Consider the following 26,015-nt stretch of genomic DNA (forward strand, 5'->3'; position numbering starts at 1 on the left):
GCTCACTGCAACCTCTCTGCCTCCTGGGTTCAAGTGATCCTGCCACCTTAGCCTCCAGAGTAGTTGGACTACAGCTGCGTGCCATCATGCCCAGTTAATTTTTGTATTTTTTTTTTTTTTTTGAGACGGAGTCTCGCTCTGTCACCCAGGCTGGAGTGCAGTGGCCGGATCTCAGCTCACTGCAAGCTCCGCCTCCTGGGTTCACGCCATTCTCCTGCCTCAGCCTCCTGAGTAGCTGGGACTACAGGCGCCCGCCACCTCACCTGGCTAGTTTTTTTTGTATTTTTTAGTAGAGACGGGGTTTCACTGTGTTAGCCAGGATGGTCTTGATCTCCTGACCTCGTGATCTGCCCGTCTCGGCCTCCCAAAGTGCTGGGATTACAGGCTTGAGCCACCGTGCCCGGCCAATTTTTGTATTTTTTGTAGAGACGGGGTTTTGCCATGTTGCCCAGGCTAGTCTCGTGATCTTCCTGCCTTGGCATCCCAAAGTGCTGGGATAATAGGTGTGAGACACCATGTCTGCCCTCTAATAATTATTTTCAATAAATCTGTAAATAGAGATTTCTTTTGTTCATATAAAAATATTACTATGGCTTTGGGTGAGTTTGATTATAAGAAAGCAAAATTTATAAGTGTTTAACAAAGAATAAAAACCAATGTTCCAAATATTCAACTTGGACGATGTCTGATAAATACATGATTGGCTTTGAACTATTTTTCCAGATGAAAAATTCCAAAACAAATAGTTTACCAGAACGATTCTTTAACAAATGAAAAAAATCTTTCAGACCATAATGTTTACTTGGAAAACTCTCAGGTGACTTTGTTCATGGCCTATTATAGAACAGTATTCATCCACTAGAAAGAATAAATGATTTCTTCTTTGTCTCCTGTCTAACAGTGAATTTTAAAATTCTAATTTATAAAAATTTTTCCTGGTAACTTACCTATCCTACCCTTTTAGCTAAAGAAATTTTCTAGATATTTCACAGAGAGGCAGCACACTCTGTTATTAGATTGTATTAAAACATGAGAACATGTGATAAAAGCAGACTTTCTACAACATTCTATAATCAATGCATCATATGGTCAGCATTTGAGTGAGCATGCATCCTTACTTCCCTTTGCAAAACTACTGCACATATCTCATTATTATAAGTCTGGCCACAATTTCAAATATACAACAACCTACAACAAAAACCCTTTTGCAGTCATGCAATTTAAAATGTTATTCCTTCTTTTGCCCACACTAGACATGGTGCTGGTCAGCTTGTTGGAGAGGCTGCTACTTGTGAACCAGTGCAGGTTTTCTGGACTCAAAGTTTATGCAGATCTGCTGGATCTGGGTCCAGGGAGTCCCAGTGATGGGCTGATCCTGGCCATGCCCAGCTGGGGAGTCTCAGATGAGCAGGGAATCAAAATGCTTCATGGAATCACCACCCTGGTCTTCAAGTTCTGGCATGGAGTCATAGTTGCAGCAGACTATAGGACCACAGTGGGTGCTTACATTGCCTCCAGATGGTAAAGAAGGTGGCACAGATCAACCCCTACCTGAAGCCATCATGGCTAGGGGCACAGCAAATTGTAGCTTCTGAGAATGGCTGTTGGCTCAGCAATGTCAAATGTATGAGCTTTGAAATAAGGAATGCATCTCGGTAGCAGCTGCCTTCCAGCTGCTTGCCAACATATTGCACCAGTACAAAGGCAACATGATCTGTGGCTGGGATAGGAGAGGCCCTGGCCTCTGCTACACGGACACTGAAGGGAATCAGATCTCGGGGGCCACCTTCTCTGTATGTTCTGGCTCTGTGTATGCTTATGGGGTTATGAATCAGGGCTATTCCTATAACCTGGAAATGGAGCCGGTCTATGATCTGGCCCATGAAGCGAGCTACCAAGCCATCTATTAAGCCACCTGCATCGATGCCTACTCAGGAGGTGCTGCTAACCTCTACCACGTGCAGAAGGATGGCTGGATCCAAGTCTCCAGTGACAATGCAGTTGGTCTTCATAAGTATGACGGATCTACCCCATGAGAGAGGGTGATATGGCTGTCCGCATTTCTTGGGTGACTGTCATTGGTAATACGGATACAGTGCTCCATCTTATCTCTAGTGGAGGGGTCTTCAACTGTATCAATACTTTTTTAAAAAACTCTAGAACACTGACCTCTATGTGTTACCAGTCGTTAATGAGCTGCTGCAGAAGTGGCTATTTTACTTTCTTGGATATTAACATACTCTACTCACTACTTTACCTGAATGAATGAATGAACAAATAAATACGTAAATAAATGAATAAATAAAATGTCATTCTTAATTTCTGATATCAGTTTGAAAAGATTATAAATGTCTTAGAACTCACTAGCTACTTTGGTCCTGTATTGTGAAACATGAGGTTCGTTAACAGTTCAGTTCTTTAAAATTCTACTAAGCTCTACAAGTAGAACCCAGCATCTTGCCTTTAAAAATAAAATTTGATGTAAGCCAAGGGGGGGAAAACCTTGATCCATTTGGTTTAGAAATCCTTGGGGACAAAGACTCTTGCTTCTTTTTAGTCAATTTCTCTGGGTGTTCTTGGCAATTATAACTAATATATCTTAAATTTTTTTTATTCAAATTATTATAACAGCTATCATAACATTGAATAGGGAGATTTAAAAAGTCAAAATCTTTCCTTTCCAGGAATAATCAATGTTGATAATTTGGTGTTCATCTTTCTAAGCCTTCTTCTAGGCACATATAAATATGTAAATACATATATCCTTAAAAAAAAAAACCTAATTGGGTTCTGATACATATATTTTTCTATAATATTTTTCTTTCCACCACATTATATAGCATACACAAGGGGGAAAGGGATATAGTCTGATTGAGGACTTTTGATCCCTATATTGAAGGGTACCCTATAAGAAGGTGTACCAATTTAAGTCTCCCATTAGTTAGCCTATCAAATTGCCTGTGTCTCCACAGTCTCATGTTTTTCTAATGGTTATTCCATTATATGGCTAAGCCATCATTCATTTTAACACTAGGCTATTGATGGTCAGGTTATCGCCAACTGTACTGGATTACACACACACACACACACACACACACACACACACACAGAGAGAGAGAGAGAGAGAGAGAAAGAAAGTTTTTCTTTGGGAACTTGTACAAGAAATTCCAGATGACAGTCATCTGGTCAAAGGACATGGATATTTTAAATGTCAACAGTTAAAGCTAAATGGTCCTCTGAAAAGCTATACCAATTTATATTTCCAATAATGTATGAGTGTCTTTTCATATCTTGCCAGTATTAGTACCATTGCTTCTTAGTCTTGACAGTTGAAGAGCTTAAAAATGACTTCATTCTTCTGATGATGACAGCAGTTAAGTATTACATTTATGTTTATAAGCCATTCACGTTTTTCCAAAGAACTGCCAATTAAAATTATGTTCTCACTGATTTTTAGAACTCTTATTGTTAGAGACTTTAGCCACTTATCTGTTAGTCTCATATCCTTGTTTGTAAGATGGGAGTCATAATAGTACAATACCTTCAAATGGCTGTTATAAGGATTGAATGAGAAAATACATCATAAAGTGTTCAGTATAGTGCCTGGTATAGCACAGTCTACATTTAATAACTGTGATTATTATTATTATTATTATCTACTGCTGTTATTATTACCTGATATGTTATAAATACTTCTTCCCAGCCTTTTATTTTTTTTAAATTTTGTTTATGGTACCCTTCACTAAAAGGTTTTTAATATTTATGTAGTCATTTATGTCTATATTTTTCTTTATAGTACTATAAGAAATGTTAAAGGAAGTCTATCAGGCTGATGGAAAATGACACCAGATGACACTCTAGATGTACACAAAACAAGGAACACTGAAAATGGCAAACATGTAGGCAAACAGAAAAGTTTTTTTCTTATTACTTACATTTATTTAAGGAGAATCAACTGTCTAAACAAAAACCAACATAGTATGGTGTTAATAAGGTAGTAGATGTAAAATGTGTGATAAAAACAGCACTAAAACCGAAGGGGAGAAATAGAAATATACTATCATAAGGTTCTGAAACTACACGTGAAGTACTATACTACTGTTTGAAGATAGACTAGGATAATTTAAAGATGTATAAACCCTACAGTATTCACTAAAATAAGATTTATAATGAATAAGTCAACAAAAAAGATAAAATAGAATCATAAAAATACTCAACTAATTTAAATGAAAACAGAAAGAGGACAAAAACAAGAAAGTATATTTTAACCATATCAGTACTGACATGAAAGATAAAGAGTCTAAACACACAAACTACAAGCTGTATGTTGTGAGATTGGATTAAAAAATGAAGACTCAATTATATATTGCCTACAAAAAAACTACCTTCAATATAAAGATACAAATAGGTAAGATGCAAAAGCAATAATAAAAGATAGATCACCCCAACGAAGGCAAAAAGACAACCCACAAAATGGGAGAACATTTTTGCAAATTATATCTGACAAAGACTTGTATCTGGAATATACAAGAAACTCTCACAATTTAATAATAAAAGACAACCTAATTTAAAAAATGCACTAAGTATCTGAACAGACATTTTTTCAAGGAAGATATACGAATGGCCAATATGCACATGAAAAGATGTTCAACAAAATTAGCCATCAGAGAACTCTAAATCAAAATCACAGTGAGACAACACTTCATATCCAGTACAACAGGTATAATTTTTTTGTTTGTTTGTTGTTGTTTTTTGTGACGGAGCCTCACTCTATTGCCCAGGCTGGAGTATAGTGGTGCGATCTCGGCTCACTGCAACCTCTGCCTCACGGGTTCAAGTCACTCTCCTGCCTCAGCCTCTGGAGTAGCTGTAATTACAGGCGCCTGCCACCATGCCCAGCTAATTTTTGTATTTTTAGTAGAGACGGGGTTTCACCATGTTGGCCAGGCTGGTCTCGAACTCCTGACTTCAAGTGATCTGCCCACCTTGACCTCCCAAAGAACTAGGATTACAGGCATGCGCCACCGCGCCCGGCCGGACAGCTATAATTTTTAGAAAAAGATAGATAATAACTAGTGTTCAAGAGAATGTGGAGTAATTGGAAGCTCATACTTTGTTGGGAGACATGTAAAATGGTACAGCAGCTTTGAAAAACAGTCTAGCAGTTACTCAAAAGATTAAACATAGAGTTAAAATTTGACCCAGGATTTTATTCCTAGATATATTCCAAGGAAAATGCAAACATGGCTACACAAAAACTTATAGGGAAAAATGTTCATAGTAGTATTATTTTTAGGGGCCAAAAGGTAGAAACTATCCAAATATCTATCAACTGATCAATGGATAAACAAAATGTGGTATATTTATATAATAAAATTCTATTTAGCCAAAAAAGGAATCTATTATACAAAGACATGGCTGAACCTTAAAAATATGCTAAGTGAAAGAAGCCAGTCACAAAGGACAACATATATTCCACTTACATGGAATGTTCAGAATCGGAAAATCTATAGTGATGGAAAACAGACGAGTAGTTAGCTGGGGCTGAGAGAACTGGAGGAAAGGGGGAATGACTGCTAATGGGTAAGGGTTTCATTTGGGGTAAATGAAAATGTTCTAAACTTGAAGGTGATGGTTATACAACTCTATGCATATTCTAAAAACCATTGAACTGTATACTTTAAATGGGTGAATTGTATGGCAAGTGATTATATCTCAACAAAACTATTACATAGGTTAAAAAAAGATATAGCAAGTTAAGGCAAATAAAAAGAAAGCTGGAGTGACAATAAGAGAGAAGGTGGACTTCAGAACAAAGAATACCACCAGAACAAAGACAGTCATGTCTCTTTTAATAATTGATAAACTAAAAAGACATAAAATCAACGAGGATAAAGAAGACTCAAACAATAATAACCAATTTCACCTGATTGACATTTATTGACCACAACCAGCAACACCAGAATATATAATCTTCTGAAGTAACATCAAATATTTATCAAGATAGAGCATATTCTGGATCCTGAAACAAGCCTCAATAAATATAAAATAATTTAAGTCACACCAAGTATTTTCTCTGATCATAATGGAATTAAATGGGAAAGCAATAACAGTTATTTCAAAAATTTCCAAATAGTTTTAAATTAAAAATAAAACACTACTAAATAAACCGTGAGTACAAAGAAAAATTCAAAAGTACTCTGAGCTGCATAAAAATGAAGCCATCAAGATTTGTTGTATGTCACTATAGTAGTATTTAAAGGGCTATTTATATCATTAAATACCTATAGTAGACAAGAAGAAAAGTCTCAAATGACCTCAGTTACTTTCTTAAAAACCAAAAATAGAAGAGCAAATAACACGTAAATTAAGGAGAAAAAAGTAAATAGTAACGGAGAATATCAATGAAATAGAAAACAGGAAAGAAACAGAGAAAAATCAATGAAAACAAAAGCTGGTTTCTTGCAAAAAACAATAAAATTGATAAGCCTTCAGTCAGAATGGCCATTAAAAAAATAAAAAGAAGAAAAGTTTGTAAAAAGTACCAATATCAGAAATGAGACAGTTAACATCACTACAAATTTTAGTGATTTCAAAAGGATAAGGGAATGTTATAAAAAACTTTGTGCCAATACAATTGATGAGTTAGATTAAATGGACGAATTCCCTGGAAGTCACAAAATACCAAAGCTTACTCAAGAATAGATAAATTGAAATTGCAGTGTAACAGTCTCCAAAAAAGAAAACTCCAGACTGAAACGGCTTCACTGATGAATTCTACCAAATATTGAGAGAAGAAATACTACACGTACTACACAAACTTTTTAAAAAATAGATGAGAAAGACATAGTTCCCAACTCATCCTATGAAACCAGCATTAAACACCCAAATGAAAGACATCATAAGAAAACTACAGACCAATATTCTTCGTGAGGATAGAAGCAACATTTTAAAACAAAATTCTAGTCAATCAAATTCAATAATACAGTCATATCTTGATTTGACTGTATCTTGAGTCATATCATATCTTGATACAGTTCAGTGATCATTGAAATGTGTGCATTTTTTGAACCATGTCTCTGCTCTGTGATTACCAGCCAATCACATAAAGAGGACATATTTCTGATACGAGCGTGTTTCAGTGAACACTGTAGGAATATTAGAAATACTAAAATCATGACCAAGTTGAATTTATTGCAGGAATGCAAAGTTGCTTTAATATTAAAAAATAAATTAGTGTAATTCATTAGTTTAACAAACGAAAAAAGGAAAATAATACAATCATCTAAATAAAAGGCAAAAAAGGATCTGACAAAATCCAAAACCCATTTCGGTTCTAAACTCCCAGCAAACTAGGAATAGAAGAAAAATTCTCAACACTGTAAAGGGCATCTACAGAAGACCTACAGTGAACATTACAGTGGAAGACTGAATGCTGTCCTCCTAAGGTCCCTGTTCTTACAAGGCAAGAATGCCTGCTCTCACCACTCAGCAATGTATATACAGGTTCTAACCACTGTAAAAGGAAAGAAAAACAAAAGACATCTGGATTGGAAAGAAAGAGGTAAAACTGTCTTTATTTGCAAGTTATATGGCCACGTACTTAGAAAAATCATATGAAATCTACAAAAAAATTTCTAGAACTAGTAAGTTTGGCTAGGTGGGAAATACAAATACAATAGTCAAGAACAATGAAAACTGAAATAAAAAATACTGGCCAGGTGCAGTGGGTCTCACCTGTAATTCTAGCACTTTGGGAGGCCAAGACAAGAGGATTGCTTAAGGAGCCCAGGAGTTTGAGACCAGCCTGGGCAACCTAGAAAGACCTTGTCTCTATTAAAAATAAAAAAACAAAAAAACAAAAATTAAAAAAAAATATATAAAGTACCAGGGATAATAGCATCAAAAATATAAACTACTTAGGTATAAATCTGACAAAAGATGGGTAAGACCTGTACAAAGAAAACCAGAAACACTGTTAAACAATTAAACATCTAAAATAAAAGAGCTATATATGCACTACATTCATAGTCAGAGGATGCAATATTGTTAAGATGTCATTTATCCCCAAATTGACCTATCGTTTCATTGTAATCCCAGTAAAATTCTCAGCAGACTTTTTATTTTTATTTTGCAGAAACTGACAAACTGACCCTAAAATTCATAGGAAACACAAAGAAACTAGAACAGCCAAAATAACTCTGGAAAAGAAGGAGAGCATATACTATCTGAACTGACTACTCATTTTAAACAATAGTAATCAAGTGTGGTACTGCCACAAAGATGGACAATAGATCGTGGGAACAGAAAAGAGAATGAAGAAATATACCCAAACATATATTGTCAACTGATTTTCATCATGGATCAAAGGCAATTGAATGTAAAATAAAAGTATTTTCAATAAACGGTGCTGGAACAATTTACAAAAAAGGAACTCGGATATAATGGATCACAGACCTAAATGTAAAATTCAGAACTCTTCAATTTCTAGGGCAAAACATTGTGTTAGGTAATGATTTCTTAGTTATGAAACTAAAACCATAACTATAAAAAATTGAAATACGGTACTTTCACAAAACTAGGTACTTCTGCCCTTTGAAAGACATTGTTCAGAGAATGAAAAGATAAGCCAGATATCTGCGAGAAAATATTTGCAAATAACATATCCAATAATAAAGGACTTGTATCCAGAATAAATAAAAAACTTTCAACATTCAATCATAAGAAAACAAATATCCCAATTTATTAAAGAAACTAAAATTAAAACTATAAAGAGATCTACTACAAACAGAACAGATAAAATTAAAAAGACCAACCATACAATTTTGGAGAAAATGTGGAGAAACTGGCATGTTTGGCATTTTCTTAAAAAGTTAAACATGCATCTTTCAAAAGACATAGCTACTCCATTCCTTGGTATTTACAAAGGAAAGCATATGTTCAGACAATAACTTGCACATGAATGTTCACAGCTGACTATTTGTAGCAGTCAGACTTGATATAGATCTAATTGCTCATCAACATGTAAATGGATATAAGCAAACTGTGATGCATCTATACAATGGAATATTCCTCAGGAATAATAAGCAAAGAACTAAAGATATATGTAAAAACATTGATAAATCTCCGTATTATTATGCTGCGTAAGAAAATCCAGACATAAAGGAACAGCTATTGTGTGATTCCATTAATATAAAATTTAGAAAATGCAATCTAATCTACAGTGACAGAAAGCAGATCAGCAGTTTCCTGTGGGGTGGGGAAAGTGTTGATTACACAGGGTTAAGAGGAAACTTTTGTGAGTGATGGGTATGTTCATTATCTTGATTATGGTGATATTTTTATAGATGTATTTGTATAACAAAACGTAACAACTTACAACTTTTAAGATAAAAGTTTCATTGTAATCCCAGTAAAATTCTCAGTAGTAATTTACTCTGTAATTTACTCTGTCAATTAAACCCCAATTTAGCTATTTTTTTTTTTTTTTTTGAGACAGAGTCTTGCTCTGTCGCCCAGGCTGGGGTGCAGTGGCCGGATCTCAGCTCACTGCAAGCTCCGCCTCCTGGGTTTAGACCATTCTCCTGCATCAGCCTCCCGAGTAGCTGGGACTACAGGCGCCCGCCACCTCGCCCGGCTAGTTTTTTTTTTTTGTATTTTTTAGTAGAGACGGGGTTTCACCGTGTTAGCCAGGATGGTCTCGATCTCCTGACCTCGTGATCCGCCCGTCTCGGCCTCCCAAAGTGCTGGGATTACAGGCTTGAGCCACCGCGCCCGGCCCAATTTAGCTATTAAAAGTACATGAAACTCTCTTGATAAAAGCACAAATAACAACAACAAAAATAAACTTGACATCACCACCAAGTTTGTGCTTCGAATACTATCAAGAAAGTAAGATGACAACCCCCAGAAAGGGAGAAAAGTTTTGAAATCATATATTTAATAAGGGACTTCTATCTAGAATATATTAAAGAAATTTTACAACTCAATAGCAAAAAGACAAATAACCCAATTATTAAAAAAGCAAAGAATCTGAATAGTTTTCCAAGGAAGAGATACAAATGGCCAACAAGTACATGAAGAAAGCTCAACATCATTAGCCATCAGACAACTGCAAATCAAAACCACAATTAAATAACACTTCACACCCACTTGGATGGCTAAAATAAAAAAGACAGGTAATACATGTTGGTGAGGATATAGAAAAAAGAGAATACTTGTTTAATTTAGATGGGAATGTAAAATGGCAAACCTGCTTTGAAATACAGTCTGGTGGTTCCTCAGTTAAAAACAGTGTTCTGGCCAGGGCGGTGGCTCACGCCTGTAATCCCAGCACTTTGGGAGGCCAACGCTGGCAGATTACAGGCAGATCACGAGGTCAGGAGATAGAGACCATCCTGGCTAACATGGTGAAACCACGTCTCTACTAAAAATACAAAAAATAAGCCAGGCGTCGTGGCGGGCGCCTGTATTCCCAGCTACTCCGGAGGCTGAGGCAGGAGAATGGTGTGAACCCGGAAGCGGAGTTTGCAGTGAGCTGAGATCACACCACTGCACTCCAGCAGAGCGAGTGCAGGGAGACAGAGGGAGACTGGGAGACAGAGCGAGACTCCATCTCAAAAACAGACAAACAAACAAACAAACAAAAACACCCCCCCCCACCCAGAGTTCCACCTCTAATGAATATTCTACTCCTAGGTATATCTCAAGAAAAATGAAAACATGTCTACATAAAAACTTGCATATGAATGTTCACAGCAGTATTTGTAATAGCCAAAAAGTGCAAAAAACCCATGTGTCCATCAACTGAAGGACGAATAATGAAATGTAGTATATCCATATAATGGTCTGTTAATTGACAACAGAAAGAAAGGAATACTGCTACACACTACCACATTGAAAAATCTTGAAAACATTATACCAACTCAAAGAAACCAGTCATAAAGTACCACATATTGTACAACTGCATATATAAAATGTTCAGAACAGGTCCAGTTATAGAGACAGAAAGCTATAGAGACAGAGATCAGTGGTTTCCTAGTCCTGGTGGCAGTGGACGAAGTCATAGGGGAATTGGAGAGTAACAGCTAAGGTGAGTGGGACTTCTTTTTAGGGTAACAAAATGTTCTAAAATTGCTTGTGATGATGGATGCACAACAATATGAATACTTTTTTTTTTTTTTTCCTGAGTGAAGTCCAGCTCTGTCGCCCAGGCTGGAGTACAGTGGTGAGATCTTGGTTCACTGCAACCTCTGCCTCCCAGGTTCAAGCGATTCTCCTGCCTTAGCCTTCTGAGTAGCCACCACGCCTAGCTAAATTTTGCATTTTTAGTAGAGACGGGGTTTCACTATGTTGGCCAGGCTGGTCTCCAACTCCTGACCTCAAGTGATCTGCCTGCCTCAGCCTCCCAAAGTGCTGGGATTATAGGCGTGACCCGCTGCGCCCAGCCTGAATACACTTATAAAAGCCACTAAATTGTACACAGTAAATGGGTGAATTGTATGGTGTGTGAATTGTATCTCAACAAAGCAGTTAATACAAAAGTTAACTGCAGAACATTTCAACATATTTAAAAAACCCATGGTAAATGTTTAAGTGACATAATGTGTAAAATGTACATATTAAATGTTGCTTCTCTGAATACCCCAATATTTGTATATCTAGTATGTACTTTTTTGAGGCTGGTTTTAATTTATCTTCAAAGGCTATAACATTGGTGGTGTTACTCAATGCACTACCACTTGACGAGGTCTGGGTTATTCTAGGTTGTTAATGTGCTGTGAGCAACTGTCTTATTTCTCATTAACAGAGGTAGCTGATGGATCATTTAACTTAAAGTCTGATTTTCTTCTTGGCTGCCCTTAGAGCTCATGTCCATTTTAGTCATTTCTATATTCAGTGAGTTCTCCTCTTCTAGATTGTCTTTAACTTTCTTCCTTAATTCCCCAATTTCATTATCAGCCTAGATTCAAACGAAAAGAGCTTCAATGTGGGGATATGTCTGACTTACTATGTAAACCTTGGGAAAGCCAGTTTTACATGGAGAAGAAAAACAAATTAAGAAGAAACACAAATAAGGCCATTAGGAATCCTCTAAACATGAAACATTAAAAACAATGATGCTCTGAAACCCATGCTGCTATGGTAAGTGCAGAATGCTTAGCTAAGCTGATAGAAAACTTTCACTTTGAAATACTAAATATTATTGAAGTGTTTTGCAACACATGCTACTGACAACAAGAAATAGTCAAAGGCAATTAATTGATATTTACAATAAAGTTCACTTTATCTCTGGGCAAATGCAATCCATTTATCCCCAGTCAGTGTCTAGGATATGTGACTCAGTGGGAGTGATAGTACATGTTACCTGAATGAAAAAAGGAAGTGAGCATCTTTTGTAGAGGAAGGCCAATGGAAAGGGAAACCTAACGGAATATAACACTGTGACTGTTGAAAAGTTTCTGTCAAATAGGTGAGTAGAAAATATTTTGTCATGTTTTAATTTACCTATATTCAAAAGAATCTATTAGATTATTTATTTATTTAGAGATGGAGTCTCGCTCTGTTGCCCAGGCTGGAATGCAGTGGTTAGATCTTGGCTCACCGCAACCTCCTCCTCCAGGGTTTCTATGAAATATTCATTAGCTCATAAAAGGTAAGAAATCCATGTACTTTAATAACTACGAGACATAAGAATTAATCGGCTGGGCGTGGTGGCTCACACCTGTAATCCCAGCACTTTGGGAGGCTGAGGTGGGTGGATTGCTTGAGGTCAGGAGTTCAACACCAGCCTGACCAACATGGTGAAACTCCACCTCTACTAAAAATACAAGAATTAGATGGGTGTGGTGGTGGGTGCCTGTAATCCCAACTACTCGGGAGGCTGAGGCAGGATAATTGCTTGAACCTGGGAGGTGGAGGATGCGGTCAGCCAAGATCACGCCATTGCACTCCAGCCTGGGGGACAGAGGGAGACTCCATCTCAAAAAAACAAAACAAAACAAAACAAAACAAAAACAAACAAACAAACAAAAGAACTCACCAAATTTAAGATTCAATCTTACCATCTTGAGAAAAGTTTGACAACATGCTGAGTTAACAGAATTGCACACCTTAAAAAGGAACATTTACCCTATCAATGGAAGTGTATACTAAAAGAGTAAGATTAAACCAGGAAGGTATATAAAATCAGCTATTAAATCCTTTGTTAAGAAGAGTACAGAACATTTAGACAATTAACTAAAACTTGGGCTGAAAGAAAGAACAGATATAACACAATTAGGCATTCTAGTATAAAAAACTGAAATCTTTTTTCCTTTTCAGGTCACTGTTGGCCTTGGGTCACCCCAAGTGACCCAATTTAAGATTTAAGCTTCACATGCTATGAGATGAAATTCTCTCTTCTTATTATAATGGTAGGTTTAAAACTGCCAAACAACAGAATACCTATGATAATGAAAATTTATAGAAAATATCAGTAATAAACTCACACTTCTATATAAGGATACTCTGCTAACAAGCTGTTGAAGACATAGAGAGATGGAACTACAGTGGGAAAGGCCATGAGTCCAACATACGTTTTGTGGAACAAAGTTTGAGTAAGTCTGCTTAAATACCTTAGCCATAATGAAAAAGGCTTTCAGAAAGTCCACGATTGCTCCTTCACTCTTTAGAATTCTATTTCAAACTCTGTGGTATGTAAAAAATTGAAATGTAATTCAAACTCTGTTCACTATGGGAAGAAGGGGAGGGAAGGAGTTTCTAAGACAACAGAATTTTGAAAGTGTGGCTAACACAACCAGTGATTTTATCTGGTGAATATTACATATCACATGTCTGTTATTTTTAACAATTTTCTCTGCTTGGGTTCATGTTCGTAAATCTTTTGCTAAATTTCTACATGTACCTGACATGTATGAATCTGTTATTCTACTCTGTTTAGTTGACACTGAATGTCTACTTCCTGAAAGGACCTGGAATAATATATTTTCTTTGGATTTGAGAATCCCAGTCCTCTCCCTTGTTATTATATTTCTCCAACTGCTGTTTTTGTATTATACAGGACATTGTGAAATGTCACTTATGGGGCTAAATAATAATCCTATTAAGTAAATACACAATAATAGGTATTTATAAAATATAGTTATACAAAATACAGTACATTTTATACGACAGAGTTGCATCACACAAGCATAGCTTCTCAAGGTAGTAAGATAAAAATCACGTAAATACTGGAGTTAATCCACATAGACTTAACGTTCTGAATCCAACTGTATGCTTGGCATGCTATATGAGATCAATATATAATCTGTTTTTCACCAACTGTAGAGGTATAATAAAAAGGCTAGAGAATTGTGTTTTCGTATATAATCTTTTCCATTTTATCTTACAATATATATTACTGTATCTGTATAGGGAAGATGACACAAATCCATATATGTATATTTTAACTTGTGAGTGATTTAATGGATTTTAAAGAGTAATTTTGCCATTTTTAGACTGACTTTAAAACCTAATTTGTGATTCTACCACATATCCAAATGCAAACAGTGATCCTCTCTGGGTGATTTTTAAGCTTTTGAAATTTGTACTTCCTAAATTGCTATAATCTGTGCTTATTAGAAGAATAAATAAAATAAAAATGCTGTACTACATTTACATTCTATTAAATCATACATGGTTCTATTACACAATACAAAATAAACTCTTCTCAATAAAAAGAACGTATGGTCATGAACAAGTCAATGATACCAAATAACACCATGACTATTCAACATTGTAGTGAAGGTCCTGGCCAATGCAGTAAGACCAAAAAAGAAAGAAGAGATACAATACTTATATAGCAAAAGATCTAATTGTTTTTATTTTCAAATGAAATAATTATCTTTACAGGAAATCCAAGAGAATATGCCAATTATTAGAATAAGAGAATAAAGTCAGATTGATGAATATAAGATCCACATACCAAAATCAATATCCTCTTTAAATCTCAATAGTAATCATTAGAAAAGTAATAGGAAAAAAATCTCATTCAATAACAATGAAATCTCTAAGTTATAAAAAGTAATCTAGCAAAGCTGTGTAGGAGTTTTATGAAGATAATGGCAAAACATTACCAGGGGAAAGGTAAAGACAATGTGAATAAATGTTATTGAATGGAAGATTCAACATCACAAATATGACAGTTTCTCAAAAATTAATCTTTAACTAAAATGTAATCAAATCAATCAAGAAGCCAACAGAATTTTTTTGGTCAAATAATTAATTCTAAATTCATGTGAAGGGACAAAGGGACAAGAATAGTTGAGACAACTCTGAAGACAAAATTACATGGGAAGGTATTTCCCTATCAGATATCCAACATTATTTTAGAGCTAGAATGATTAATACTATGTGAAATCAGTGCAGAGACTGATAAATAAGGTAAGGCATCAAATAGAAGGCACAGAAATAGGACCACACACACAGAGAAACTGGATACACACAAACGTGGCATTACAAGTCAGTGGGGAAAAATACACTACTCATTAAACATGGGGACAACTGGTTATCCAAGATAAATGAATGAAACTAGGTTCTTTTGATGCAATACACAAAAATAAAGTTTAGGTACATTAAAAGCCTGCATATGAAAAGTAAGATTCTAAAACTTTTATGACAAAATATAGGAAAATATCTTTATGACCACAAGATAGATGATTATTACCTAATAAGGTCAAGAAAAACTGAGATTGCATGCAAAATAACCTGTATTCATTCTGTGCACATCTGTAACATTAAGCTAGCTATAATTATCCCTATTCTCTCCCATTTTGTTTTGTCACATGAGAAGAGCCTACTGAATACCATTGGTTATCATTAATATTATGGCAGTTTACACACAATTACATGTAAAAATGTACTAGATTATAATTTCAATTGAGCTATATAGATCATCAAACACATTATATTATCTTAAAATCAGTTTGCTTCTTTTATTGGAAATATAATCCATGCATTTTAATTTCCCAAATTGTAAAAATCAAATATAATCGTCCCTAGGTATACACAGGAGATTGATTCCAGGACCAGCCCCCAGTCCCCATACCCAAATCCACACATAGTGAAGTCCATAGTCAGCCCTTTGGGGTCCAATGCCATAGGAAATATGTACAAGGGTTTGCATCCCACGAATACTGTATTTTCCATCAGTGTTTGGCAGTGGATGTGGAATCGGCAGGTAAGGAGAGCTGACTGAATTTATTGAAAAAATTCCACATAAGTGCATTAGCACAGTTCAAACTGGTACTTTTCGTGGTCAACTGTTTAAGAATATATTTACAATATGGCAGTGAACACAGTACCTTGAAACTTGGCAAAAGAAAATTAGATATGACCATTTTAATATGCAACATAGGAGGAACTATTGACGTTCGGCTACTAAGGAATTGAAATGTGGCTATTCTGAATTCAGATGTGTTTTAAACCACAGAGTGGATTTTGAAGAATTAGTATGTACACACAAAAAATACACACTACAACAATACAACTGTGCTTTGAAGAATATGCTACTAAATTCCTTATTCTGTAAGGAGATGGCTGTGTGTGATATGCTAGCACATAAACTTATTTCAGCTGTTATATTTGGGAGAGACAAGCTTATGCTCCAGTTCAAGCTCAGAATTGCTCATAATCAGAACAAATATCTTGGGCAAACAGATAACCTTTAAAGTATATCACAAAATTATATATAAAATATAAGGCAGAAGAAATTTGTTTCAACATTAAACAAATTATTTATTCAAATATCTACCTCTCTGTGTTCCCTCATACTCCTATTGTCTAAAGGGGAGATTAAATTTATATCTGTTCACAGGTCGTGAGGTCTGCTTCCAGTCTTTATTTAAAGCAGTCTTACTTAACGAAGATTACAAATGGAGATTCTGTGTATAAAAGTGTCAGTGTTTAACATGTTTTCATGTAAACAGAAGAGACATAAAGAATAGTGGTGGCGGGGGAGAACACAAGTCACAGGGGTCTCAGTTGTATTGGAATAATCTGAACAAATGTGACCAAAAGTTAAGATTTCTCAGAGTGGTGGTGATTTGAAAGGTGACTGGAAGAGGTCACTTACAAATGGAGTTTCTTTCCAGGCACTGGGAAAGACTGGGGCTGAGTCAGTCTGGGGCAGGAACGGAAGGGGCAGCTGTGCTACCTTGCCCCACATTTCAGATGGCAGAGCATTATGCCCAAGTGTCCATGGTCCAGGCAGCATGCGAGAGATGAGAAAGCATGCGAAGCAGGCTGAGTTGTTTCTGCTCTTTCTATTCCTGCCTGGACCAGCAATTTCACTGTGATTCTGTGACAGATCTGTCACATACAGACTTAAATAAAAAATATTTCTGTATAGAAAAAACGTTGTGAAAGTGATATTTTTGAATTCCTAATGCTGTTACTCTAGGGAAAAGCCAGTAGTGGCAATGGGGAGGAAGGGAGAGACTTACCATATGTGAAGGGAAAATAATTCAGCAACTGGAGTGGAAATGATGATTATTATCAGCTAATAGGAATTATGTCAACCTAAATATTACTCACTGACAGCATAGCTATGTACAATTTATGATAAGGGAATAACTTAAGCAATGGTGAATACTTACGAAAGACTTGAAATTCTTACATTTCCTCTGCATTTAAAGTTTAACCTTCATAAAAAATTACGAACCAAGTTACATTCAGAATCTTCCTGTTTTTTTATTTTTTATTTTTCAGTTTAGAGTTTTTTATATATTGTGAATATAAATCCTCTGTGAATGAGATTTGCAATTATTATTTCTCCTAGTCTGTGGCTTGTTTTTTCATCCTCTTTGCAATGTCTTTTGCAGAAGTAAAGGTCTAAATTTTGATAAAGGTCAACTTAGCCTTTTTCTTTTGTTGACTGTGTTTGTAGTGTCATGTCTCAGAGCTCTTGAACTAACTCAATCTAGGTTACAAAGACTTTCTATGTCTTCTAAAGACTTTCTATGTCTTCATAGTTTTATGTTTTACATTTAAGCTTGTAATCTATTTTGAGTTAGTTTTTGTGTAAGAAACGATAAACCTCGTCAAGGTTTTCTTTCCCTGCTAGGGATGCCCAGTTTTTCCAATACCATCTGTTATAAAGACTATCTTTTCCCCATGGAACCACGACTACACTTCTCTCAAACACCAGTTAGCTGTACCAGTAAGCTGTACTTGTTAGGCAGTCTAAGTTATTCCACTGATCTGTGTGTCTACTGCTTTGCCAATACCACACTGTCTTGATTATTGTAGCTATATAGTAAAATCCTTAACATAGGGAGTGCGATTTCTCTAATTTTATCTTCTTTTTCAAAACTAATCCAGCTATTTTGGTTCCTTTGTCTTTTCATAAAAATTATAGAATCAATTTGTCTGTATCTACAGAAAAATTCTACTGGGATTTTTATAGGAATGACAATAACTCCACATATTGAGAGAAATGGTATTTTTGGATGTTGAGTCTTCCAGTGCCTGAATATGGTATGTCTCACCAATGGTCTTCTTTGATTTCTTTCATCAGCATTTTGGAGTTAATGACACATAGATACTTAATATGTTTCATTTATACTTAAGTATTTTGTTTCTTAATGCTGTTTTAAATTGGATTGTATTGATTTATATTTCTAGTCGTTCACTACTAATGTATAGAAATGAGTGATTCTTGTGTATTGATCTTGTATCTTGCAACTATCTTAAATTCACTTAATAGCCACATGAGTTTTTTTTCCCTAATTCTTTGAAATGTTCTACACCAACAATCACGTCACCTGCGATAGGGGAAGTCTGACTTCTTCCTTTCCAATTTATATGTCTTTTATTTCATTTTCTTGCTTTACTGCACTGGGTAAGACTTCCAGTACTAGGTTCAATGGGAGTAGAGAGAGAACACAAACTTGCCTTATTCTCAGTACTAAGAGAAAAGCATTACTTTTATTTTCACCATTAATTATAAGGTTGGCTGTAGACTTTTTGTAGTTCTTTATCAAGTTGATGAAGTTCCCTTGTATTCCCATATTTCTGAGAGGTTTTAGCATGAATGCATTGAATTTTGTTAAATGATTTTTCTACATTAATTGATATGCTTTTTCCTTTATTTAAAATACTAAATGGAGGAATCAAATGATTTTTAAATATTATATAACCATACATCCCTGGAATAAAACCCACTTGGTTGTGGTGTATTATTTTTGATATATTGCTGGGATTCTTTGGTATAATGAGAAATATGTATTTGGTCTTGGTCCCCAGTTCCTGGCATGGAGCTCCTAAATGGAATTTCCTGAGCAATAGCAGCATCTTTTGTTACTCATAACAGGCCCTTCCAATTATCTGAGTTTATGCTAATGAGATGACTCCTAGAAGGTCCTTAGATAGCTTCAGGATGAGGCCTTTCACCAGAAAGAGCAATCTTTGATCAGAGGGTTGGAACTTTCAGTCTCACCCCCTAATCTTCCCAGAAAAGAGAGGATGAGCAGTTTGAGTCCAATGACCAATGGCCAATGACTGAATCAATCATGCCTATGTAATGAAGTCTCCCTAAAAACCCCTAAATGACAGGATTTGGTGAATACATGCAGTTGTGAGGGTGGCACACTGTAACTCCACGGGGACAAAAAGGCCATGCTTGTGACCCTTGTGACCCTGCCTCAATGTACCTCTTCATTTCGCTGTTCACTTGCTTCTTTCAGAATAAACTACAATAGAATGTATAGCATTTTCCCGAGTTTGGTGAGTCTGACTAGCAAATTATCGAACATGGGGAGGAATGAGGACTCCTGAATTTGTAGCCAAGTTGGAGACAAATTTGGGTATCCTGGGGACTGAAGCTTGAGATTGGGATGTGAAGTCAAGGCAGTCTTGTGGAACAGAATCCTTAATAAATGTGGACTTGCAGGCTAACTCTGGGAATTTGGTGTCAGAGGCTTGGATCAGAGAATCAGAGACTCAATTTGCTAATTTGTTGTTGGGTAATTTTTCATCTCTGTTCATGAAGTATTAGTCTGTAGTTTTCTTTTTTTGTACTGTTTTTGCCTGGTTTGGCATTAAGGTTAATGTCAGCCTCTTAAAATTAGTTGAATTGAGAAGTGTCCCTTAGTCTTCTATTTTCTGGAAGAGCTTACGTAGAATTGGAATTATTTATTCTTTAAAGGTTTGGTAGAATTTGTTAGTGAAACTGTCTGGGGCTGGAGATTTCTTTTTCAGAAGGGCTGTGGGAAAAGTTTCAATCTCTTTAATAGTTATACAATGGCTCCTATGATCTATCTCACTTTGAATGAATTTTGATAGTTTGTGGTTTTCAAGGAATTGTTAAATTAAGTCTAAGTTGTCAATTTATGCATGGAGGGTTGTTCATAGCAACAACACTGATCCTTTAAGCATCTGAACATCTGTAGTAAAATCTTCTGTTTCATTTTTGTTATTGTTTAAAAAATAACAATCTTCTCTTTTTCCGTCAGTCTTGTTAGAGGTTTAATGATTTTGTTGATATTTTCCAAAACCAGCATGTGATTTGCCTTTGTTATTTTTGTTTTTACTATTTATTTTTATAGATTTAAGGGCTATAAGTGCAGTTTTGTTACATGGATTTATTATGTAGTGATGAAGTCTGGGCTTTTAGTATACAATAGTATATACTGTACCCATTAAGTAATTTCTCATCCCTTACATCCCCTCAGCTTCATGGGTACAATATATACTATTTGTATACATAGTTAATAGTTACACAATGTAATAATTTCTCATCCTTCACATCCCCTCAGCCTCATGGGTACAATAGTATACATTGTACCCATGCACAGTACAGTAGTATATATTGTACCCATGAGGCTGCTTGGGTGTGAGGGATAAGAAATTACTTCACTGGTACAATATATACTACTGTACCCATGAGTTGTACCCATTAAGTAATTTCTCATCCCTTACACCCCGTCAGCCCTGTGGGTCTTCACTATTATTCTGTCCTCTATGTTCAAGTGTACATATTATTTAGCTTGTATTCGTAAGTGAGAACATGCAGCATTTGACTTTGTTTCTGAGTTATTTCACTTAAGACAGTGCCAGTCATGTTGTGGCAAAAGACATGACTTCATTCCTTTTTATAGATGAGCTGTATTCCATGGTGTATATGTATACAACTTTTTTTTTATCCAATCATCTGTTGATGGGGAACTTAGGTTGATTCCATAGCTTTACTACTGTGAATAGTGCTGCAAAAAACATGAGTACAGGTATCCTTCTGGTATAATGATTTCTTTGCCTTTGGTTAAGTACTCAGTAGTAGGACTGCTACGTCTAATGGTAATTCTATTTTCAGTTCTTTGAGGAATCTCCATACTGTTTTCCACAGATGTTGTATTCATTTTCATTCCCAATGACAGCATTAAGTGGCCCCTTTTCTCCACATCCTTGCCAAGATGTTGTTTTCTGACTTCTTAATAATAGCCATTCTGACAGGTGAAAGATGGTATGTTTCACTGTGGTTTTAATTCTTATGTCTCTGATGACTAGTAATGTTGAATATTTTTTCATGTTTATTGGTCACTTGTATGTCTTCGTCTGAAAAATGTCTGTTCATGTCCTTTGCCCAGTTTTTAATGGGGTTGCTTTTTTCTTGCTGAGTTGAATTCCTTGTAGATTCTGGATGTTAACCCTTTGTCAGATGTTCAGTTTGCAAATATTTTCTCCCATTCTGCAGGTTGTCTGTTACTCTGTTCATTATTTATTCTGCTATGCAGAAGCCTTTTAGTTTAACTGAGTTCCATCTATCTATTTTTGTTTTTATTGTGTTTGCTTTTAAGGACTTATTCATAAAGTCTCCCTAGGCCAATGTCTAGAAGAGTTTTTCCTAGGTTTTCTTCCAGGATTTTAATAGTTTCAGGTCTTACATTTAAGATATTAATCCATCTTGAGTTAATTTTTGTATATGGTGAGAGACAGGGGTCCAGTTTAATTTTTCTGCATATGGCTATTCAATTTTCCCAGCATCATTCTTTGAAGAGACTGTCCTCTCCCCATTGTGTATTTTTGTCAACTTTGTTGAATATTGGTTGGTTGAAGGTATGTGGGTTTGTTTCTGGGTTCTCTATTCTGTTCCATTGATCTTTGTGTCTATTTTTATAGCAATACCATGCAACTCTTTATAATAAATCCTGTCTCTATCCATTCTATTGGTTTTGTTTCTCTGCAGAACCCTGACTAAAACCAATATGCTACACTGTGAAATTTGAAGATAGAGGATGGGGCCATGAGTCAAGGAATGCTGGTATTCTTGAGAAGCTGGAAAAGGCAGGGAAACAAGTTCTCCCCTAACCCTCCAGAAGAGCAAGTGGTGCTAACACTTTGACTTTAGCCCAGTGAAACTTATTTAGGACTTCTGACTTCAGAATATAATAAATCCGTGTTTTCTTAAAAGACACTATATTTGTGGCAATTTGTTACTATGGCAATAGGAAACTAATACACAAACCAGGTTCACTCTTGGTACCTTTCTACAATATTGTGTCAGTCAACATTTGAAGCTCACAAATGGATAAATAAAATGTGGTATATCCATGCTGTGGAAAATTACTTGGCAATAAAAAGACATGAATAACTGATATATCTGATATTAAGGATAAATCTTGAAAACACTATGCTAAGTGAAAGAAGCCAATCATGAAGGATCATGTATTATAATGACTGACTTTTAATCAAATGACTACAATAGGCAAATCTGTAGAGACAGAAAATGGATTTGTGGCTGTCTATGGCTTGGGAGGTGATGGCTTAGAAGTGTGAGGTTTTCTTTTTGGGGTAATAAAAATGTTTTAGAACTGACTGTGGCAATGGATGCACAGCCCTGTGGATATACCAAAAGCCATTACATTGTACACTTTCAACGTGTGATGTTTATGGTATGTGTGTCTATCTCCACAAAGGTGTTAAACAATTATACCTTTACAAAAACATTAATGAAGCAGAATAAAAGTACACAAAAATTCTAGGAAAAAAAGAGCACCAATAAGATATAACATATTTCTCAAGTCAAGCATATATGCAACTTATTTAAATAGATATTGTGTTCATTATATAGTAACCTTACAAAATGCGTTCCTCACACTCACAAGCGTTTTCATGTTGTTAGATGAAACTCAGTTTAATTTATCCTGTTTTGCAGTTATAATATACAGTGTAGCCATCATCTAAACAGATGATACATGTTTTAATAACTTTTTAAAAAAACAAACACAATCCAAACAGCTATTTCATTACATTCTTTAGTTACCTGTCAGATGAATGCTTAATGGGGCAAGTCAACTAATGCTCACCTTTCCCACAACCACCCCCATTAAAATTGTTTTCTGTGCTCCTTAGAGAGTCAAAGGAAGAATGAATGTGCTATTTTTTGATATGTATCTTTAAAAAAATTCATGTGCTTGGCATAATTCATGGAAGAATAACTGTTTGTGAATCTTCAAAAAACAAAATGTCCTCAAATAAGTATTCTTAAGTTTGTAGATGAAAACCTAAAGCTTGTATAATTCTCTTGAATCACACATATACTTAATTAGAATTTATGGTGCAATATTTATTCTGAAGGAATAAAAACATTTAAAACTATTGAAACTATCATGTTATAGAAACTTACATAGAACAACATCAAAATTAATCTATACATGTCAAGTGTTATTGTTATTATTGTGGTGTTTTATATATTAGTTTTCTTCCACCATTCCGGGCTCAAAACTCCCATAGCCCTCGTTACAGTCTTTTGTTATAATGTTGGGTGTGTTAGGCCTCAGAGGCAGGCCTCTGACCTTCTCCTGCCCTCCGTTCACTCTCATGTTCCTTTCTGATCCTGGGTCTTAAGACCCTCCCATGAGAGAGTCCCACCCTATACCTTGGGGGAAGAATAATGATGCCATGAAGCTTCTATAAAAACCCAAGAATAAAGGGTTCAGTAAGCATCTGAGCTGAACAAGTGGAGATTCCTGGAGGGGGTTGTGTCCAGGGAGGGCATAGAAGCTCTGAGCCCCTTCCCCATACCTCACCCTATGCATTTCTTCAGCTATATCTTTTATAATAAACCTGTCAATCAATATAAGTAAGTGTTTCTCTGAGTTCTGTGAGCCACTCCAGCAAATTAACTCTTGCCAAAGGAGGGGGTCATGGGAACCAACCTGACGCTGGTTGAACAGAAATTTCAGAGGCCTGGACTTGCAACTAGTGTGTGTGTGGGAGTGGTCTTGAGGACTGAGCCCTTAACCTGTTGGATCTGACACTATCTCCGGGAGTGTTGGAACTGAATTAGAGGACACCCAGCTGGTGTCTGCTGCTTTGTGTGTGGGGATAAAAACCCCACACATATGGTCACCCAAGTCTTCTGTGTTAGTGACTATTGTGGTGTGAGAGTAGAGGAAAAACATAGGCAGAGAGAGTTTTTCCTACACAATTATATTATGTAAGAGCTGTAGAAAACAGTGGTAGTCAATTCATAGAATTTTGTAAACACGCGTTATAATATTGCTTATAATTCTTTCATGTACCCTCTGCCTCCGATCACGTATGCCTTAGCAAACGTTGCTCTCCCTGAAACGCACCCCCCAACTTACTCATTGCTAAATTATTTGTAATTCCTTTGACACTCAGTGTAAGTACCACCTTCTCTCAAAAGCCTTTCCTGACACTCCTCCACATGGCAGACTACAGAGGGAAGGGGCTCAGAACAGGGAGATTGGAAGTAACATCATTGCTTGGGGCAAGTTGGGCTCCCTGGGAAGGAGATTTGAGTTGGAGACAGGACAGCAGTAAATTTATTACACTGAACTCTACATAGGTAGAGGGAGAATTTGGACTGTGATGCAGTCTTAACAAAGGCCTCAATCTACCCCACAGGAAGCTCTGAAGTTGGGATGGCCATTCCAAATTGTCCCCCATTATGGGTCCAGGGGCTAGGACTTAAACTGCCCAGTCAATTATATGATAAGATAAAGGAGGCATACCACTGGAAAAAGTGGCCTTCTTTGTTAAAGATAATTGCCAGAGGCTGGGCATGGTGGCTCACATCTGTAATCCCAACATTTTGGGAGGCCGAGGCGGGTGGATCACCTGACGTCAGGAATTCTAGACCAGCCTGGCCAACACGGTGAAACCCCGTCTCTACTAAAAAAACAAAAATTAGCCGTGCGTGGTGGTGGGCGCCTGTAATCCCAGCTACTCAGGAGGCCGAGGCAGGAGAATCACTTGAACCCGGGAGGCGGATCTTGCCATTGCATGCATTGTGGTTAGCCGAGATCACGCCATTGCATTCCAGCCTGGGCGACAAGAGTGAAACCCCGAATCAAAAAAAAAAAAAAAAAAGATAATTGCTAGAGAGTGTTAATAGCAAATGGCTGTCAGATGGCAGCCTTCTCAGCAGCCCAGGAAATAGATCCTTAAGTCCTAAAGAGAGATCTGGGGGTAGCACCACACTGCTTATATACTATGTGCTAGGTACTGAGCTTTAATACATTATCCAATTTAATTCCTCCAGTCTTGTGAGGTATGGATTACTATCCCTATTGTATTCACGAGATAAGCAAGGCTGAGAGAGGTTAAAAAACTCATTGAACATCTCACATTTAATATATGGTAAACTTACAAAATCTATATTCTTTCTCTTAATCACACCTTCCTTTCTGGTAGTTCACATTCAAGGAATGTTAAGATAATACATTTGTTCAAAAGTTTGGCTTTTTGAGGCAAGCAAGACCTATATCAATATACAAATTTTATATATATAAAAATTATATATAAAAATATATATAAAATTTATATATATAATATACATATTATATATATTTACATATAATTTTTTCTTAAATTAGAGGTGGGGATCTTGCTCTATTGCCCGGATTGATCTTGAACTCTTGGCCTTAAGTGATTCTCATGTCCTGGCCTCCCAAAGGGGGATTACAGGCATGAGCCACCAAGCCTAGCTGCTCTATTTTTTTTTTCTTTCT

The 26,015-nt window shown here is 36.1% G+C and overlaps 1 protein-coding gene and 1 pseudogene across 1 annotated transcript in view; one reads left to right on the forward strand and one right to left on the reverse strand.

The window, feature by feature from the left end:
* LOC105492223 (integrin alpha FG-GAP repeat containing 1) overlaps positions 1-26,015 on the reverse strand; it is a 294,233-nt gene that overhangs the window by 94,626 nt on the left and 173,592 nt on the right. The window lies entirely within an intron of this gene.
* LOC105492222 (proteasome subunit beta type-5 pseudogene) lies at positions 1,256-2,036 on the forward strand (annotated as a pseudogene).

The sequence above is a fragment of the Macaca nemestrina genome, chromosome 18 (genome assembly GCF_043159975.1).
Source record: "Macaca nemestrina isolate mMacNem1 chromosome 18, mMacNem.hap1, whole genome shotgun sequence".
NCBI classification, from domain to species: Eukaryota; Metazoa; Chordata; class Mammalia; order Primates; family Cercopithecidae; genus Macaca; species Macaca nemestrina.